General features: G+C 37.3%; 1 pseudogene; it reads left to right on the forward strand.

The window, feature by feature from the left end:
• The window catches only part of LOC118675530, a 54624-nt pseudogene extending 39468 nt beyond the window's left edge, over window positions 1-15156 (forward strand).
• The last annotated feature ends 2812 nt before the right edge of the window (window positions 15157-17968 follow it).

The following is a 17968-nucleotide window of genomic DNA, read 5'->3' on the forward strand; positions in this document are numbered from 1 at the left end:
AATCATTAATTGGAGGCCTCCTGCACACCCCTATCGGGCATCAAGCTGGCAATCCAGGCATGTGCCCTGACCAGGAATCGAATTCTTGGTTCACAGTTCTATGCTCAACCACTGAGCCACACCAGCCAGGCTGTATGAGTATACTTTAAATGAGAAAACATGGCATACCTGAACAACAAGGGGCTTTTTTCAGAAACCATTCTGTAAAAGAAGTAGTTTATCTGTTCTACCTACTCTGAAGTCCAAAATCTTATCTTGAATGAAGTTTTCTATTATGTTATCCCAGTTCAGATACCATCTTTATACTGTTTGGAAAAATGATTTTTATAAAATATTTTAAATGTTAGCCAAAGGGTTGGTTAAGAATAACTAAACCAAATATGTATATATATAATCTCAAGCAAATAATTTAGAGTACGGTTTTACATATGGGTCTGAAAAAAATTTTAAGTCTCTGGAAAATCCAGGGTCATTTGGTATGAAACATAGAGAAATGGTTATACACATGTGAACTCATCATCCTAAACCATATAATAAATGAAAATAACATAATTGCTCCATTACACTATATATCAAAGCATTTGACTGTTTCAGTTTTCATACAGATATCTGAAAATCACAAACACCATATGACTTCTAATTGTTTCAAACCAAATCATAAAAACTGTCTTTGAAAAGTTTGAAAAATATTCAGATGAGTAATACAGAACATAAGGCAAAAATCTTAATTATACTGCTGAAATTTAAAATCCATACCCTGTAGCATATAGGGAAAAAAAGACTGGTTTATTACCCTTGTCTGTACATATTTAAATGATGCAAAATTATACTATATGATTCTTGCCATCAAAATATATTTTCACCTCGTACATCAGAACACTATCCCTATACACGCTGGCTCCTTGTTACAAGTTGTAATATGCTGATCCACTATCTTGACCCAGGAACAACATGAAAAGTACTATAATATACTAACACTAAACTCAAAGAAGCAGTACTGATAGCCTCTACAGGAAAATTAGGCCTATTTCTCCTTTGGGGAGAATTAGTTTCAAATTAAGCATTCTAAGTGTGTGTGGAAGTGATCCACTGGGGTGATTTTCAAGCATCAGCAGGCACTACCAAAAGCTTTGGCATTTTGTGAATGGATCAAATGGATCACCATCCTCTCATAATACCCCCAGAAGGAATTTCAATTTTGAGAATGAGAGAATGAATGATTACTTATGATTTATAAATTATTGCTCATTACAAATGTTTACCTGAAGTCTGTACCTTTGGTTAAACCTTAATGAGATTGCCTACCCATCAGCATCACTAATCCAGCCTATTTTCCCAGATCATGACTGGTGAGAGAGTCTTTTCATCTATTTCCATCTGAACAGTCTCACATTAAATTATGCTGGGGTGGGGAAGCATTTACATTATTGAAAGGATACAAAACACTGATTAGTTCATCCTCAAAATGTTTAACAAGATCTCAGCAGGAGATTAAGGGAAGTGTAGAGAGAACAATCAAGCTCTTGCTAAATAGGAAAATTCACCTACCCTCACAAAATTGCCATTAATGTACAAAGTTACAACAGCAATAATTATGAGCAATACTGTACCCTCGTGCATGGAAACAAAACTCAGAACAAAAACTTATAGTATTCTATAGGAGTGGAATCATGCTGTCAAGGGGTTCAATTTTATGTTAATGTTCGCCATAACAAGATCCAGCATTTTTCATATTAGAACTTGGCACAACTATCCTTCCAGATGGTCATATCCATTTCCATTTTCACTACATACATTCATTTCTCCTTCACTGCAGGCAGTAGAGTGGAAAGGTGGACAGTCTTTGGTGTCAGGTCCAGGTTCAAGTCCTCGCTGTGTACTAACAGTTTTGTAAATAATATTCCCTCTTTGATTCTCAGTTCCCTCCTCTATAAAATGAGGTTAATAATTCCTACCTCCAGAAACTATTATGAGAATTAAATAATACAACTTATTCCAAATGCTTGGCACTGGACAACATAGATATCAGATGCTTTCCCTACCTGGTATGGATAGAGCTTTATAAGTAGTACAGTAGCATTTGAGACACAAACTTTTGAAATTTTGTGGAATTCAATTTGGCTTCCAAAACTTAATATTGAAGGTGCTATTTTTCACAGTGATGCATTATTCAAGTGTAAAAACAAAAACAAAAACATTGCTGTCTTTAAATAGCATATCTTCCCCTTCAGGCTATCTATTCATGACAATGAACCAGGAACATTGTGCAGTAATGAGGCACTTCTGAAATCAGTGTCTGGGGCCTGTGAGAACTGGGAGAAAAACAGAATGCCACAGCACCAGAAACTATTAAGACTCAGTGCCTGATGATTAGAGCTCCAGCTCATACAAAATTAAAAGGGGCTGGAGTTATCCCAGTACTAGTTAAAATAAAAATGTGCGTGATAGTCACCTTCAGTCTACTTGTAACTACAGTTCTATGAGATTCAGAAATCATTTTGATAGAATCAAAATATCAATAAAAATTCCTTTTTTTTCAAAGGTTTGAGACTGAGTTTATAGGAAAAATAGTGAATTCCAGCTGCAGTTGAAAGCAGAATATGTGTTGTTTTCTCTCATGGTAATTTTAAGCAGTCACCCAAAATAATACTGGCCCAAACTTGCAATACCAGTGCAAAAATAAATCATCCTGCTAAAAGGTAAATATTTTTATCATCTCTAACAAACAACCTTTTTCATAAAGCTTTGGTGAAAATACAGCTAGATTTTTAAAAATATAATTCAAACATGTATATACATGTGAATGACGCGTAAATTATGTTACAAAGTTAATTTGATATAATGCAGAAAGCAGCAGGAAAGATTTCATTTAAAAAAGCTGGACTGACAATGCATTTCTTTGACTACAGCCAATAAAAGATTTCAGCACAAACTTAAAGAAATAGTCCCTCTTGACCTGGAGAGTATTATGCTAAGCGAAATAATCCAGTCAGAGAAAGATAAGTATCACATGATCTCACTCATATGTGAACTCTAATGAACAAAATAAACTGATGAACAAAATAGGACCAGAGACATAGAAGCATGGAACAGACTGACTAATCGCAGAGGGAAGGCTGGGGTGAGGGGGTATGTGGGAAGAGATTAACAGGGGAACTTATATACATATATGCATAGCCTATGGACAATAGTGTGTGAAGGCTTGGGAAGGGCAGGTGTGGGGTGGAGGGGGTCAATGAGGAAAAAAGGGGGGGATATCTGTAATACTTTCAACAATAAATATAAATTTTTTAAAAAGAAATAATCCCTTTTGTTCTGAAAGTAACAAATAACAACATCTTACATTTATTTAATATTTAAGCTATTCCAGGCCCCTCAATTAGTATCAATAATCCTATGGTATAGGCTTTATTAATACCCCTAATTTACTGCTGAAAGGATTAACACAAAAGGAGGTTAATTACCTTGTCTAACATCATGTAATTGGACACAGAAAATCTAGATTTCAGTGTCTGACTCCAGAGCCCACACTTTTAGCTACTACATTATGTTGCTACCTGTCCATCTCATATTTTCACTGGACAAGTACTGGACTGGAATGTTGAGTGAATACAAAGGTGGGCACTCAATATACCTGGTCTCTTTTGGGCTACTTAGCTTAATGCTTATATAATCCTGGAAGTGGATGAGTTCAGAGTCATACAACTTCTGCAGGTATTAAGGTATCCTTGGTTTCTTCAGGATGTTGCACTTTTTTCCAAAGTTTAATGTGGAACAGAAAAGGTGCTACCTTCTTAAGAGCAGCTCAACCCCATACAGGATACCACTCCATACAGCATGCCACCCCACACAGCATGCCACCCCCTACAGCATGCCACCCCCTACAGCATGCCACCTACAGCATGCCACCCACAGCATGCCACCCCCTGCAGCATGCCACCCCCTACAACATGCCACCCCTAAAACATGCCACCCCCTACAGCATGCCACCCCCTACAGCATGCCACCCCCTACAGCATGCCACCCACAGCATGCCACCCACAGCATGCCACCCCCTGCAGCATGCCACCCCCTACAACATGCCACCCCTAAAACATGCCACCCCCTACAGCATGCCACCCACAACATGCCACCCCCTACAGCATGCCACCTCACACAGCATGCCACCTCATACATGGCAGTCTCAGAAGTTCTCTAGACAATATACCTCCCACTCTGGCATTAGAACCTTTCGCATAATTTTATAAGCAGAAATATCAAACAGTAACCAAGCAGCAATATTTTAATTACATTACTGTACATTAGAAGCAATGATATATTTGTTAAAAGAATAGGTGAGAGCCGAAACCGGTTTGGCTCAGTAGATAGAGCGTCGGCCTGCGGACTGAAAGGTCCCAGGTTCGATTCCGGTCAAGGGCATGTATCTGGGTTGCGGGAACATCCCCAGTAGGAGATGTGCAGGAGGCAGCTGATCGATGTCTCTCTCTCATCGATGTTTCTAACTCTCTATCTCTCTCCCTTCCTCTCTGTAAAAAATCAATAAAATATATTTTTTTAAAAAAAAGAATAGGTGAGATTGGGGTGGGGCGGAGGAAGTGTTCTTAAAGGACCTGGGGGCTTTTGAGAAATTGCTCATTGCAAAATCCTAAGAAAGCAGAATTCCTAAAAGTTAGCCTGCTCCCATGTTGTCGGATGACAAAAAAAGGGGGGCGGGGAAGAAGGGGAGGAAAAGAACCTTCAGAGTCAATTACTCATAGGTAAAAATGTGGAAAACTATAAGAGTGTGATAACACATGTACTGGTTGCTAACAGAAAAAACAGTGGGAGGTGACCTTGCAGGGATGTGTGAAATAAAACAAATGCTCAAGATTTGTGGTCTGAAAGAACAACTAATATGCTAGAATAATTCTAAATGCTGCTTAATAAGGTTGGGGAAGAGAGGTAAAGGCCAGTTATGAGGTGATTTAGGTTTCCTCACTTCTCTGAGATTGTTTTCTGAATTACTTTTTTTCCATGCAGATGTCCAAGGTAGGAGAAAAAGAAACATGGGCTACTTATTATTGGTAGAGCAATTTCTCTGAAACAGTAGCTCATAACTTATTAATGAGTAGCTACAGCTACCCTGTAGCTGCAGTAATGAGCACTCTTTTTAGCATACAGTTCAATACGTGGTGCTAGACACAGTATTATTCCACACTAATAATTCCAATTTATGGACTGGTGCCTAAGAAATCGACATTGTAAGAAAGCAGTAGATTCCGTTTTATAATTTTTCTCCCTAGAGGAAGCCTTCAAAGTAACGGTTATGACTACAGCAGTAAATCAGTTTAAATAAAAACTCATGTACAATTTGAAGGCTCTAAGAGTCTTTTCACTTAAGCTCAAGACTTTATTATCAATGAAGAATGTATTACTTTCTATTTTTTAAAAATTGTTCCTAGTAAAATGCCTTTAGAGGACTGGTACCAAAACAATTTTTTTTTTCAAAACAAAACTAAAACTTAACCTTCAATAGGTTTATACAATTCCTCACCAACTCTTCTGGAAGACAAAAATGATGAGAGTAGATTTAGAAGATAAAGCAGAGTTCTTGCCAACAAATTTTCCATTTTATCTTCTCAGTTCTAACTGGTCCAGATACAGACCTTTCCCTCTTTTAGTCTCTCTACTATCCTTCCCATTTTTAAAGATTCCTAAGAGCTTGACCTCTTCCTTTGAACTTTTCTTTGCCTTCCCATTCTCCATACTTCAGCTTTTTCCTCCATCTTTCTCATTTGAGAAGATAGCTCAGATTTCTTTATGCAGCATTACAAGTCTGGCTTCAGGCAGTCTTACTTCCTGGGAAGAGGGAGGCATTTGTAAATCTGTTGATTGTTCTATAAACCAGGGGTCAGTAAACATTTTATGTAAAGACCTTGCATTCCTGAGAGAAGACAAAATCAAGTAAAGCAAGCATGAGTAATATAAAAACACTTTATATAAAACTAGTGGCCCGGTACACAAAATTCGTGCATGGGGGCAGGGGTTCCCTCAGCAGACATCTGAGTAAAGCCTGAACTATTACAGAAGAAAGATACAGGTAAATTAGCAGAAAAAATGATGTCACAGGAAAAATGATAATCCAGGCGATTTGGAGAACTTTTAAAACCTTAAAATATTATTCATAGGGATCCTAGAAAACTTTGAATCCATAAACAGAAAAGATATTATGAGGGGAAAAATGCCAGTAAACAAGAAAGTGCTCTTAGATAAAAAATACAGTTCAAGAGATGTATTGGAAAATAAAACCAGGGAAATCTTCCAGGACATAGAACAGTAGGATAAAGAAACAGACTATATGGAATAAATAAAGAGGATAAATACTGAATATTAAATAATTCCTAATAAATTTTAGAGAAAGAAGAGAATACTGAACATGATCAGAAAAATAATATAAGAGAATATCTTAGAGCTAAAAGTAAATACATACAGACATTGTTCAAACAAAACACACAAAAATAAAAAAAATCCTGAAAGATTCCAGAGAGAGAAAAACAAAACAAAACAGGTAATCAACAAATGGATTAAAATTAGTCTGACATCAGACTTTTTTCATTCACAAAACTAAGTGCTAGACAACAATGAAGCGATGCCTCCAAAGTTCTGAAAGCAAGTGATTCTCAACCAAGAATTCTATTTCCAGCCAAATGCTTAGGTCAGTAAGGCATGAAAGTAGAATAAAGACATTTCTGGTTTACAAGACTTCATTCATTTACCTCCTGTGAACCCTTCCTTAGGATGTTAGATGGAGCATATAAGCCAGAAAGAAAATATAAGATCTAAGAAACAGACTGTGCTGCTTAGGGGAGAATAAAAGAAAGTCTTAGGATGACAGCTTTGGAAAGGCCCTAGACAGGAGCCAAGACAGACTGGACCCAGGCGTACTGTGTCCCAGGAGAAAGGGAACTGAATAAACAGAATTCTGAAAAAGGTAGGACTATGATAAAGTCAATTGATAGAATGTTTAAAAACATAATTATTTGAGATTTGAAGCAAGGAACATTTTCCTTTGAGTGGCAAAGAAGTTCTGAAAAGAAAAATGGGGGCGGGGGGTGTGGCGGGGGGGACGTTGCAACCCAGTTCAGTATCTGGTTAAAACTGTAGTCTTCCTTCCCTACTCTGACTGACTTGGGCAGAGCTGTGGAGCCTAGCCGCAGGACCCCATCACAGCTGACTTGGGCGGAGCTGCCAAGGTCCTGCCAAGACTGCCCTAGCTGGTTTGGCTCAGTGGGTAGAGCATCGGCCTGTGGACTGAAGGGTCCCAGGTTCGATTCCAGTCAAGGGCATGTACCTTGGTTGCAGGCACATCCCCAGTAGGGGTTGCGCAGGAGGCAGCTGATCGATGTTTCTCTCTCATTGATGTTTCTAACTCTATCCCTCTCCCTTCTTCTCTATAAAAAATCAATAAAATATATTTTTTAAAAAGACTGACTTGGGTGGAGCTGTGGGGACCTTCAAGGGTCCACCACTGGCAGAGCCTCCCCAGGAGTTCAGTTCAGGCTTTGGATCCGGAATTCCCCTGGACTAGCAGATCTGCGAAATAAAGGTTAAACTTTCCTCCCTCAGAATGCTGGCTGATCATTCTCCCCTGCATTCTGCCACAACAGTTCCATTAGACTACTGATATAATTATATGTAGATGAAAAGGAATGGGGAGGTATAAATTAATTCACTCCTAATCTAGTTTATCAAGAAGGAAATTGACCTGACTGGTGTGGCTTAGTTGGTTGTGGAGTCACCCAGTCCACTGAGAGGTCATGGATTCGATTCCCCTTCAGGGCACACACCCAAGTTGTGGGTTAGGACAGAAACAATGTTCTTTCTGTGGTTTATCTCTTTAGTAAGTCAGACCCCTCTCATTTTCTGACTTCCATTTTCAAGAGTTATTCCAGGTAGACTGCATTGCAGCAATCTAATCTCAAGGAAGCCCGGGTAGAAAATATACATTAATATTGTTTAGTGAATGATCTACCGTAAATAATGGCTTTGGTCTACCTTACTTAAGAATCTATAATAATAAAACCATAATATGCTAATTAGATTGGATGTCCTTCTGGACGACCTTCTGGACAAAGCCAGGGCTCCGAGGGAAGCCCGGGTCCCAGGTGCCAGAAGGAAGCAGGTGCTGGCAGCCACAGGAAAGAAGGCCTACTCTTGCACGAATTTCATGCATTGGGCCTCTAGTATCCTAATAATAATTTAGTATCTGTTACTAAACTTCAGAACTTTTCTTCTTTTATGTCACCTGAAATTTATGCAGATTTAAATAACAGATAAATCTTGATGAAATATTGAAAATAACAAATATTGCTGATACTAAACTATAACCCAGCAGTGCTGATAAAGCAAACTGCTTAATAATATAAGGTAGAAGCAGATATGGCTTTTAGGCAAAACTGTGGAGTAAGTAACCTTCAGTAATCCACCTCTACTGCAGCCTCACTCCTCCAAGCACCCCATAATCCAACACCTGCACCCCTAAAAATCAGTCCAATGCTATTTCTACCTTACAAAACACATCTCTCCTAGATGTGGCTCTGTCCTGTTCTAGGTCCAGGCATTAGCAGAAGTATTAAGCCCAGTATTGTGGACATCTAAGTAATATAAGCAAATAATTTAAACAATAAATGATACAGAGAAAGACAGATTACACATGTATGAATATTTATCCACAACATGCTTGAAAACTAATAGGAATCAAACACAAAAGAGCCTGCTGGGTCTGTAGGTGAATGGCAGTACTACATATTCCTTTAATAAAGAAGGACAAAGAAGAAAGAGGGAAGTCTCAGGGAGGGAAACTCTGAAAAGCAAAGTTTGGAGAAAAGGGTGGAATCACTCCTATTTTTTATAGAAAACATATTACACATTAAAATGCTCATTAAAATTTACACAAGTAAAAAATCCAAAAATTATTTTTCCTAGAACTACCTAATTTATATATCCTGCACATTTTTAATAGTTAGTCAAGCTTTTTAACTCCAAGTCATACATTCCTTCAATGCAGCATAAGATTAAATTCCCTCAACACATTATATCACTAAATTCTTCTAGCCACATACATTATTATTTGTAAGTATGAAATATAGTTAGTTCAGACTTTAACACTTGGGTTTCATGCAATAATACAGCATGCAATGTAGGATAGAAAAATTTAGCTTTTTATAATATTGTACTTATTTCCTTGGTAACAAATAAATTATATTATTGACCATACACTACATTTGTATTGATTTGGTGAATGTATTGTCAAGTAGTTAATGGTATGTAAACCATTCATTTACAAATACATATTTTCAGGATGACGGGCCAAGATATAAAACATTTCCTATGAGCCAGCAGGACACTTAGCCTAGATCATAAGTAATTATTTAAAAAGTAGTTTTTGAATGCCACAGTTGTTAAAATTTTTCTACTTAATTCAGAGAGTGTATATTTAAATTGTGATCTTTGTTTTGCTGAGTTGTATAGTGCAACACAAGTTATCTGTACTGAACTTGTATGGTAAGATTCACTGACAAAGGGTACCTCAACAGCTACCATGTGCTAAATTAAACAACTATAAGTACGTTGGGCCACATGGAACTGTAAGGAATATTAACCCTGAGCAATGCCATTAACAATTACTCCTAGGAAACCAGAATGTTGAGCCAACCAACATCCAGGATGTCATCATAAAGGTGCAGGAGCTTCTTTGAAGCTAAGATACTAGAGAGTTCGAGATTAAAAGGCATCAATACAAATAAGGCCAGAAATGTAGTAAAATAGGAACTGTTGTTCCAACTATGTAGAGCTACACAGGAATGGAGTCATAGCTCTCTAGATAAAAGAGAAATAGACATGGACCTAGATATAGTGCAAACAACTTTTTTTAATATATGGTCTTTTTAAAAGAGCCATTTAAACATAAGCTGCTAGATACCCTAAATCTGATGGGTTGTAGAATTTTTTCATGTTGTAATTCTATATAACTCAACAGTCATTACTAAATTCCAGAGTTAGACCTCTCCATGTTTAGAATCAGAAGCTGTGGTATCAGACTACCTGGGTTTGAATCCTACCTCTATTATTTCCTGAGGGAATAAGTAGAAAGTAATCTTTCTATACTGATACTTTACAAAGGAAGTATAATAATAGTAACTACCTCAAAGAGTTGAATTGAGGACTCATCTTAACTTGGATGTCAAAATAGGCATCTCAAATTCAAAAGGTCCAAACCTGAGTTCCTATCTACCCCTTCCAAGTCTACTCCTTCCATAGTCTTTGCATCTCCATAGTAATTTCCTCTTCCCCTTATACAGGGCAAAAGCCTTGAGTCATAATTGAGTCTCCTCCTCTTCTCAGACACCACATCCTACCCACTCTACCTTCCAAACCCATCCAGAATCGAAGCGAACCACTTCTTACACTGCAGCACTATACAACTCTGTTCCAAGAAAATAATCTCTGCTTCAGTTATTCCATCTCCTTCCTAATTGACCTCCTCTTCCAATCCTTGTCCCCACAGTCTATTCTCAACCCAGCAGTTAGGAAACCATTAGAAAGTAAGTCAGGTTGTGTCACTTCTCTGCTCAAACGCTTCAATGGCTTTGTATCTCCCCTCAGAATAAAAGCCCAAGTCCTCATGATAAGGTGCCTCATTACTTCCTGGACCTCATTTTCTGTTACTCTCTTCCAGGCTCACTTTTTTCCATCATGTGGGCTTCTCTGTTTACCTGGAATGAATGTTCGAAGCTGTTTCCATCTAAAGGCCTTTGCACATTCCCTGTTTCTGGGCCTTTCTTCTTCCAGATGTCCACACGTGTTTGGCACCTATTTCAGGTCTTTATTCAATGTCACTGTCTTAATGATGACTACTCTAATCTTTGAAAAATTAAAGAACCCCCACATTCACTGGCACACCCTTTCTTAGTTTACTCTATATTTTTCACCATAAAACTTACTACCATATAACACATTATGTTTTCCTTATTAATCTTGATTAGTGTGAGTCTGCTCTGACTAGAAAATAAATTCCCTGAAGGCAGAGGGTTTTGTTTCTGTTTAGAGTCTAAACTAGTATCCACCAGAGAGTAGGTATACAATAAATATTTATCAAATAATTAAATTCAACAAGTTAATAAGTACAAATAATTTTAAATGTGTCTGACATACATTAAGCATACAATACATGTTAGCTATTGTTTACTCAGGGTATTCATTTATGGAATCATTCTACTTTCCAAAATCTCAATATACTTTGATCATAGATTAGCTTAGCTTAATATATTATATTAATAAATTAGTTTATATTAGTTTATCATTCTTAATGTTTTGCCTTTGTTTTGTGTTCAATATGCAATTAATCTAACAATAAAAACTCATGAGTATAAAGCTCCAAAGACATTCCCTACAAGGATCTGTTAAAAACTAGTTTTTAATAGCCTTTACATACATATTTTATACTCTTTAAACAGCCCCTAAGTACATTTTCCCTAAGTGCAATTTAAGGAAGGAGAATTATAAAAATTCCTAATAATATATCATTTATATTTATTTGTCTATACATTTTCTATGACTTTTTAATGGTTATGAGCTAAACAAGTTTAAACAATTAGTTGAAAGAATTTTACTCAAGCTCTGTAATAAGTTACTAAAATATCAAAGAAACAAATCTAGCATACTATTGCCTTCTTCTATCATTCTTTTTACCTCTTCTTAAATTGCATAGCACCTCTCTAAATCTATAGCACAATGACAGCAAATGTTTGTAACAATTATTTTGACTCACTATTAGAAAGTCTTAGTTGTTTTGCTTAGTTTTAGTGGTATAGGCATTTTATTATATTATATTTGCCAAATCAGTTATTAATTTATAATGTATATACAATAATCTTCAATTAAATAAAATATTTTATTTACCAAATGGCTTATTCTCCTATATAACCAAAAACATAGGTATAATGTAATATATATGATTTTATACACTACTATAAGTTTTCAAGAAAAAAATTATCTATGCCAAATTTCAGCATTTAAAGTATAAAAATATCCTATATAATAAAAGCATAATATGCAAATCAACAGAACAGTGGAACTACCAGTTGGCAGGGGGTGGGGCTGGTGAGCAGGGGGCACCAGGCCAGCCAAGGCGCATGCCAGCAGGCAGAGGAAGGGGAGAGCAATTGGGGGGGAAGGGGGTAGCAGCGACCAGTAGTGGTGGAGGGGTGATCAGGGGGGCAGGGCCAACTGCTTGCCGGCCGGTGCCATCCCCTGATCAGCCAGCCCGGTAGCCTCCCGCAGAGGGAGGCCAGACTGCGGCTTAGGCCCGTTCCCCATGCAGAGCGGGCCTAAGCCATCAATCAGACCTCCCCTGAGGGCTCTTGGACTGCGAGAGGGCGCAGGCCAGGCTAAGGGACCCCCCACCCCGAGCGCACAAATTTTCGTGCACCAGACCTCTAGTTAATATATAAAATCTACCATATGAGCAAAAAATGATACATATTATCATAAAAATTTTAATCAATGATAGTAATAATGATTAAAAACTGAGGTCTTAGGGCTTTAAATGCTCATTCTAAATGAAAGAATTAAAATCTACACTCTAGCTCAGCCAGTGTTGCTCAGTGGTGAGTGTTGACCCATGAACCAGGAGGTCAAGGCTCCATTCCCAGTCATGGCACATGCCCATGTTGCAGGCTCAATCCCTAGTAGGAGGCTTATAGGAGGCAGCCAATCAATGATACTCTCTCATCATTGATGTTTCTATTCGTCTCTTCTTCTCCCTTCCTCTCTGAAATAAAAAGAAAAAATAAATCTACAGTCTAAATTTCTGAAGGTTGTGGTTTCAGTCAAGATATAAAAGAGACTCTGGAAAAAAAAGAGACTCTGAATTACAATCATTAATTTATCAGAAAAAAAGAGTTGGTTGTAATCAGTAAAACATTACATTTGAATGACTACTAACGGCATTTCAGAATGAAGGGAAATGCCTTACCTAATCAGCTGAATTTGGCCAGAATATATAAATTTAAATCAGCGACTATAAACTAAAAATAAATTATAGGTGCCTAAGCAAAATCTTTAAAAAGGATCCCTCCCTCACTCACTTTCCTAAACTACTGTATATTCCTCTTCATCTTGAATTCTAAATGAATACCGTTTTTTTCATGGAGCCAATGCATTCAAGAGATGTCTTTCCTACTAATTACACTTCTTGTCAAGTCATATATAGTGAGTTAAGACCTAGGAATGATTTTGAAAATAGTTTTCTCAGTAGATATGGTTTAAAGAAGACATAATAAATGAGAACAAATCTGATATGACTCTATAGAAATTTTTTAACTTAGAAAATTTTGAGAAACCAAAATTCAATTATCTACACTAAAAAAAGTCAACTTATCTCAATCTGCCAACAAAAAGGAAAAAAAAAGAGAATTCAAGGAAGTAACACAAAAAACTAGCTCTTGAGATCTTTCAAACTATTATATATTTTAATATTCCAGCTTATAAGAAGTGAATATACCACTTTGCATGTATATTTTTACTGGCTGAAAATTGAAAACAATCTAGTGATTATGTCTCTATGGTTGTACTCACATTACATAAGCATCTATTGATAAAACATTAAAAGCACAGAGGCTCTTGTTAAGACCCTTCCAAAAACAAACAAACGAAACAAACAACTACCTACATAATAGATTTAGATTATACTATTAGGGTCAAAAGATGCAAATATAGATTCTTGTTAGAATACTAGTATTACAAGAAAGAAAAGATCAAATAAAATGGCAAAATCCTAGATTAAGCTTTAAAGAATATTTATGGACAGTTATAGCATCTATGAGCTTAACCAATGAGCAAAACTTGCAATATCCTGAATAATGAATCCTTACCCCCTAAAACACAGAGGGTGAGCTTCTCATATGACTGGCTCTAAAACTTGTGGTTTGAGATTCATATGTATATATTTGTATTTTCTTATGTTGTTTCAACCACACAGTCCATAATTCCTTGTTCATAGAAAGGAAACAGACTAAATACTAAATAACCAGGCTTTTTAGCAGAAAGGGGCATGACACTCTAAAGTTAGTTCTGTTAGAGAATTTATAGGGTCTAAAGAGAATAATGGGTTAGGACCCATACTCTTAGAATATTGCAGAGAAGATTTCTTTTTTTTTTTTAATCAAAGCCTACAAGATAGGATTAGTGCCTGAGGGGAGGAAAGACTCTTTCCCAGATACCTACTATCCATGATGCCTAGCTATAAGTACAAGTTAGAACTATCCTAAAGCAATGAAAGTTTTTAAAACAAATGGTATTATTCAATTTTGCCCATTTAAACTCAAACAGGCCAGACCCTGAAGGCTGATGAAAACGGCCAAATTCAAGATATAATAACTCCAATGATTTAATCCTTTCATTACTTAGAGAGTCAAGAACCATTAGCATTAGCAGGGAGAGGCTTAAAAGAGAAACTAGAGGGGGAACTAGCACTTGTATTATTTCATCAAGCTTTTTCAAACACCAAAGCTCATTGTCTAAAAGATGATCATGGAGTCTGTTAAAATTGTTTCATGTTGTATCTTGGCTTTAAAGAAATGGTGGAGCTAGCTAAATGAGCTGGCTTATATTCAAAATGTTTGAGTCATTTTGGTCCACTGGCATAAAATAATAAAAGCACCAACTAGTTAATACCACTATTACCATCAACAATTTAAAAGCTAAGTTGTCAGCAATGAAGAATGTAATTTCAGAATTATAATGAAAACTCCTATAAAATGAGCTATTATAGGGATATGATCGTGCAGAAAAGGTAGTTTTCTAAAAATACTTGAGCCCCAGTTATGTACAGTAGCTTAGGAGGGCTCTGTTCTGTTCTCTTTATGCTCCTTTCTTCCCTCCCTACACCACCCGTCCCTTTCCATGCCTTTTATATTTCTGAACCCTGGAAGATGGTAGAGATAAAAAAAAAAAGGAGGTCCTGCTTATAATTCTCACTTAACTATTAAACATGCTCTGTCATGGCAGGTGTCCAAAATTGAATCTCACAAGACACATCTGTGGATTCTTGGAGTCCCTCAGCAGCGTCCTATGGCCTACATATCTCCTGCAATGCACAAGGAACTCTTCAACTGACCTGCTGTAATCAGCACCACCCTCTCTCAGCTTTGCCCCAGTAGGCAGCCCACTTAGAGAAGGTCCCCTCCACTTGGCTCACAGGAATTACAATGGAAGTGCAACCTGAGGGAGGAACTGCTGACCCCTTCCTCCTTGCTCTTCTGTCAAGGGCAGCTACTGAGCTTCCTATCCTTTCCCAGAGGAGAAGTGAAGACCTATGATTATCACACTTTGCTCCAAATTATGTGAGGCCACAAGTCAAGGTCTCTCTAGAAAATGCTCATCCTCTGTTTGGGAAAAACCTGCTAGTGTCAGCAAGTTTGCAAGCAACCGGCCAGAGACTGACTGCCAATTCACCATTTTCACCATTTTGTAGATTACACTAACTTTTATAAACAGTACTCTTGGGCTCCCCGACCCTTAGGGTCTTGGGGGTAAAGGAAGCATCTCGCTTCCCCCTCCTATAAATGATGAAAAAGAAACACCCCATTGCTTTCTACTCCTATAAATTCCCTTCAAAGTGCCTTAAATATCTCTTCTCCTAAACAGACCAGAGGCAGATGACAGTAATTCTCATGAGGCTGGGCCTAGCACATTTCTTTGAAGTGTGAAGGTACTTGTCACCCAATGTCCTAAGCTTTGAGTTCTCAAATTTTAAGACAGGACATCTCCCATTCCATATGTTGTTGTAGATATAAAGTGACTTTTGAATAAAACTGCTTTGATGAGAATTTGTCCTCCTGAATTGCCATCCAACTACCCCAAAAGGAGAAATCCAAAATAAAGGACTGCGGGCCCTCACCCTAAATGGCTCTGTCCCTTTGGAATGAAACTGTCCTTTTTTGAGCTTCTCCTATCATCAGCCCAGGTGGAAAGGACTTAAGGCAAAGGCAATTAAAAGGGTCATGATGGCAAGAGCAGCACAACATTATCCTAACTGCATCCCTCCTGGTGTAAATAAATCCATCTGCTGCTGTTGCCACACTGACCAACTAATCTAGGTACCATATCACACTAGAATATAAAAACCTTATCATAGGGAAATGGGTCAGTGTATTCTGAATTACCGATAAATTAGGGCACTGCCAGTGTATCCATTAGCTATTTAGAAAAGCTACCGTCCTCCTATTTGGAATGATTTAGGAAAATAAAATCCAACCATAGGTACTGTGCTAGTTTTGTTGTGTTTGGGTTGTTGTTTATTTTTACAATTCTAAGTAAAAATGATCTGGAAGTTAATTAATCCTGCAAATGTCACATAACTAGTTTCCTTATTCTAATTTTATTCATAAATATGCAGTTCAGTAGAAGTAGGGAAAAGCTGAAATTCAGAGTCAAAAAACAGAGTCAGAGAACCTGGCTGGAGAACCTGACTAGAGAACCTGGCTAGGCTGCTGATCAACTGAAAAAAAAAAACACAAAAACAAAAAAACGGATTCATTCTCTTGGGCCCAGGACTTGTTGGATGTGTAATTTCTAGTAAATCACTTAATCTCATTTAGCCTTGGTCTCCTCATTTATAAAATAGCAATGATAATAATATTACAAGGTTGTGATGCTTTACAAAGGAACTGTAAGTCACTCTGCAAATATTGGCTTCCTCTCTCAATAGAAAAGCTTTTTTTTCTGATAGTCACATAAATAGAATTTAACTGAGTGATTAGGAATATCATCCTTGAAGTCAGACAGTCTCAGTAATCATTCAATGTCAATAACTATTTGCTGGATAAATAATCAAATACTTATGTAGCCTTACCCTTTGTCAGAATCCCTCGTCAAAGTATGTATCCTTTCAAAACCTCAATTTTCATGTATGTAAAATTTACAAATAAAAACCTACTTCAGTGATTCTCAATCATGGTACATAGTAGATACCCTAGTGTCTGATTCGATAGGTATAAGGCAACTTGGACAAATGCATTTAAGCTTCCCAGATAATTGGACGCTAACCCAATACTGAAAACCACTAACTTTTCTCTTAGGGCTATTGTGGGGACTAACTACATTAATGTATGAAGGTACTGAGCATGTGCTTAATTCATATAGTATATAGATTTTGACCTACTTTTAAAAAATATTATTTTATATATATTTATAAAAATTATTTTATATAGCACATTTAAGAAAAAATCAGTGAATTATTAAAGTAGCAGTTCTCAAATGTAAGCATGATCAAATGGGGGTAGGGAAGCTTGTAAAAACACAAATTGCTGAGCCCTACCCACAGTTTCTAAGTCAGTCAGAGCTGGAGTATTTCTAACAAGTGCCCAGATAATCCTGATGCTGGTCCAAGGATAACACTTTAAGAACCATTGCATAAGAGAAACAATCACAAATCATGTACATATAAATAAAAAATAAACAATGGGCAGAAAATACAGTATCGGCATTAGTTAAAATGTAAGAAAAGTTGATTTTTGTTTGATGATTTGAAATATAGTCTCATCTTGTTACTATTTTCTCAATGAAGCTTTAACTGACACCTTTCCCTAGAGTGAATGGGAAGCCCACACTTTTGCAGTTCCATTGTACCTTATATATAATTTTTAAAATTTTATTTTTCAATTAACGTTAAGATCACATTTAATATTATTTTGTACCAGAGGCCCGGTGCACAGATTTGTACACCAGTGAGGTCCCTCGGCATGGCCTGTGAGGATCGGGCCAAAACCAGCAGTACAACGCCGCCTGCCTTTCCTGCCTGCTGCTCCAACTCATCCTGGCCCTGCTGCGCCTGCTGTGGGCTTGCACCACGTCAGGAGAGGCTTGCGCCGCCACTGCAGTGCTGGCCAGTCATGAGCCCTGCGTCTGGCACCTGTCAGTCAACTGA

The sequence above is a fragment of the Myotis myotis genome, unplaced genomic scaffold (assembly GCF_014108235.1).
Source record: "Myotis myotis isolate mMyoMyo1 unplaced genomic scaffold, mMyoMyo1.p scaffold_m19_p_2, whole genome shotgun sequence".
Lineage (NCBI taxonomy): Eukaryota > Metazoa > Chordata > Mammalia > Chiroptera > Vespertilionidae > Myotis > Myotis myotis.